The following is a 3,974-nucleotide window of genomic DNA, read 5'->3' as shown; positions in this document are numbered from 1 at the left end:
AGACTACAAATGTACTTAATACCACTGCGCTGCCCACTTAAAAATTGTTAAGGTGGTAAATTTCATGTTGTGCATATTTTACCACCACAATTACAAATAAAATACAAATGCATTCGGGCACTGCTGTTAGGAACTTCTTAGGAGTAACTAGTATTCAGAGCGGAGAAGGCAATGGCAAGCCACTCCAGCACTCTTGCCTGAAGAATCCCATGGATAGAGGAGCCTGATAGGCTGCAGTCCATGGGGTTGCTACGAGTCGGATGCGACTGAGCGACTTCACTTTCACTTTTCACTTTCACACAATGGAGAAGGCAATGGCAACCCACTCCAGTGTTCTTGCCTGGAGAATCCCAGGGACGGCAGATTGTGGGCTGCCGTCTGTGGGGTCGCACAGAGTCGGACACGACTGAAGCGACTTAGCAGCAGCAGCAGCAGTATTCAGAGAACCTTTAGCCATTCTTTGAAAAAGCATGAATCTCAGGGAGATGAGGAGAAAAGGCGTAAGAAACAGTGCGAAATGCTAGAGCGGTGTCCGGTGGTTCAGAGAGGACTCAGAAGGGAGGGGCTGTGATATTAACGTTGGATGTTGAATTAGTCAGGATTTTTTGGGTTGAAAGTGACCCAAAAAACCTAATTTCCATTGGCCTAAAAAAAACTGAAATTTTCTGATGCAGCTGAGAATAACACAGGCTGAGGCAACTCAGAATTGGAGACAGACCTTACCAGCAAGACTTGGTCACCAGGTCTGGCTTCCTCTCCTCTTATTTCTATCTTCCTTCTCTCCTGGTGCTCTGGTGGCTAAGAGTCTCTCAACTCCCTGTGGAACAGTGACTTCCCAAAGAAGATAGCTTCTCCCCCGGTTCCTAACTGAAAATCCTGGGGAAGGCATGTGATTGGTTTAGCTTGAGTCCCACCTCCACCTCTGGGCCAATCACGGTGCCCCAGGGAATGGGAGATTCTAATTGGCCCAGCCTGGATCATGTGACCTCTCTGGCAGGGGTTGGGGTGACATTTGCTTCAGGGAAGGCAGACGGGGTGCTTGCTGGGCACATATATGCAGTTGCTACTGGCCACTTTTCTTTTAGAATGAAGTTTTTTTGGAGGTATCATCTCCACTGCTGAGCAAAGTTCACATACCCAGGTTCTCAATACAACCTAAAGCTAAAGATCCCAAGCTTTGGGGAATATTAGACATGAGAATGAGGCTCAACTTCCTCACCAGCTAGCAGTATGAACTTGAACAATACATTAGCCTTTCAAAGCCTCAGCTTCCCCATTGACGACATGGGTTTAATATCACAGGGTTGGTGTGAGGGTAAAATTAAGGAATGTTTTAAAATCATCTCGCACAGTGTCTTGTACCTTGTAAGCATCAAAAATTAAATTTAGAATAACTGTAGTAAAAATTACTTTGAATATTGCCACCAGCCTGTCCTCTTTGCTGTCTGCCCTGTGGAGAACCAGGAAGCAGCTCTCTATGGCAGGCTGAATAGTTTTCATTCATTCAAGGCCCATTGGATCACCTCTTATGCAAGATTCATCCCATAGGTGGTTATTGTAAGGTTACTACCAGGGTCAGGATGGGCTCAGGAGAGTGAGGAGTCTAGGTGTCATGTTCAAGGGAGAAACCCAGGTACAAGCTGAGCCCTGGAGAATGAACATCTCTGTAAATGCCACGTCCTAAGCACCAGGCTTGCCCCACCCTCACTCATCCCAGCCCTGACAGCTGGACTAGAATCAATTCTTAGTCTCCTGTCTAGGGATTGAACCCAGACCACATCAGTGAAAACACCGTGTCCTAGCCACCGGACCGCCAGGGAATTCCTCGGGGTCTTGTTAAAAGGATACTACTAGGGCAAATCCAGCCCTAGAGAACCAGGTGGGTTTACGACTTTGAGAAGATATTCTCATCCCCTGTGGTTCTTCCGTTGTCAGCCCAGGCTGGGATTGGGAACCGGCATTGAGACTGGGGTCAGCCATGCACTGATGCGGGGTTTCCAGAAGCAGAAGATTTCTGCAGAGATGTTCTGGGGTGCGGTGGAGTAAAGGGCCCTGAGGGGCAAATGAGATGCACCCTACCCCCAATATTTCAGCCTTGCTGGAGCTTTTTCTTATTCGACCTTCAAGTGGGATGTCATTTGGCAAAAAAGTTCTATTGCTTAAAAGCAAAATGGTCATGATGAACCTATTTGCAGGGCAGGATTGGAGATGCAGACATAGAGAATGAACTTGTGAACACACTGGGGGAAGGAGAGGGTGGTACAAATTGAGAGAGTAGCATTGACATTTAGACACCACCATGTGTAAAACGGGCTTCCCTGGTGGCTCAGAGGGTAAAGCGTCTGCCTGCGATGCAGGAGACCCGGGTTCGATCCCTGGGTCAGGGAGGTCCCCTGGAGAAGGAAATAGCAACCCACTCCAGTACTCTTGCCTGGAAAATCCCATGGACAGAGAAGCCTGGTAGACTACAGTCCATGGGATCACAAAGAGTTGGACATGACTGAGCAATTGCTTGCTTGCCTAGTGGGAAGGTGCTATACGGCACAGGGAGCTCAGCTCAGTGCTCTGGGATGACCTAAAGGGACGAAATGGTGGGGGAGGACAGTCCATGAGGGAGGGGATATGTGTATTCGTATAGCTGATTCACATTGTCATACAGCAGAAGCTGACACAACATTGTAAAGCAAGTATACAAAGAGTTTTTTTTTTTGTTTGTTTGAAAACTCCTGGGCTGGAAATGGGAGAGAACTTGGCATCTCTTTAATAGGCAAATGACCGGTGTTTCCAAGAAGGTCACTCACTCCCCACACCTCTCCTCTGCATGCTCGTCTTTCTCTTCCTCATCCTGGATTGAACCCCACCCTGACACCCTGAGGGCTGCCCCTTCACAGCTGGCGACAGTACCTGAGCCCTCCAGCCCTCATGTGGCTGCAGCCAGAGCCTGGCTGGCACCCCGTCCACTCCCATGCACACCACTCCCATAGGGCTGACGCTGGCCAGCTCACTCAGCAGCCTCTCTGAGCAGGGTCAGAGGTCAGGGCAGGGAGAAGGCTCAGTCACGTGCTCTTGGTCTCGGGTTCCACCCCCTCCCCGCCCCCCAGAAGGCCTGGATCTCCAAGTTCCCATGAGGGAGAGTCCTAATTCATCCACTGATTACAGCAGAAGGAGGATAAATTCTGAGGGCCAGTGAGGTTGCGTTCCAGTCCAGGGCATTCTTCTCCTTCGAGTCCTTTCTCCTCAGACATAGAAAGCCAGGAAGATTTCCATGTGATCTCATTTTATTAAGTATTTGTCTTTAAATTTTCCTTTGAATTATTTTTTTAAGTCTTTTATTTTTTAAATAAAAAGAAGCAGACTCATAGATATAAAGAACAAACTAGTGCTTACCAGTGGGAAGGGGGAGGAGCAGGGTAGGGGTGGGGAGCAGGAGGCACCAACCACTGGGTCAAGACGGGCTCAAGGATGGCTCCTCCTACAGGAAATACAGCCAGTGTTTTGTAATAACTGTAAATGGAAAGTAATCTTTAAAACGGTTAAATAAAAAAAATTTTAAAGGAAAGGAAAAATGCTGTTAAAATATGTTATTTCAATGCTTCTGAACTTAGGGACTAGGACAAATATACCTTTTTTCCTAGTGCATTATCTCTGATCTCAATGCTGATTTCAGAGAACTGAGTTCTGCAACTTTGGAGATAAATATCTAAGGGTTTTGTGATAGGGACGTTATTGTTTTGTTTTGTGTTTTAAGAAATTAACCCCCAAAGCAAAGATCATAATGGTGAAAAGGCACCCTCACGAATAATCAATAACTGGGTGTCATCATCACCCAGTTCCAGGCTGCAGACACCAAAAAAAAAAGGAAATATCAGCTGTAGAAATGAACAGAAACCACCTTGTCGCCCCAACCAAGCACAGCCTCTAACGCTTCTATCAGACCATATTTTAATATTAAAACAGAAATGGATTATATCTCT

General features: G+C 46.9%; 1 non-coding gene across 1 annotated transcript; it reads left to right on the top strand.

Annotated features, from left to right (window-relative positions):
* The first annotated feature begins 2,315 nt into the window (after nt 1-2,315).
* Nucleotides 2,316-2,388, top strand: TRNAR-GCG (transfer RNA arginine (anticodon GCG)). The gene has a single exon. It is a non-coding gene; the product is annotated as a tRNA-Arg (tRNA).
* Nucleotides 2,389-3,974: the final 1,586 nt, after the last annotated feature.

The sequence above is a fragment of the Bos javanicus genome, chromosome 13, assembly GCF_032452875.1.
Source record: "Bos javanicus breed banteng chromosome 13, ARS-OSU_banteng_1.0, whole genome shotgun sequence".
Classification (NCBI taxonomy): domain Eukaryota; kingdom Metazoa; phylum Chordata; class Mammalia; order Artiodactyla; family Bovidae; genus Bos; species Bos javanicus.
Note: the sequence above shows the minus strand (reverse complement) of the source record. Positions and strands in the feature narration are given on the sequence as shown.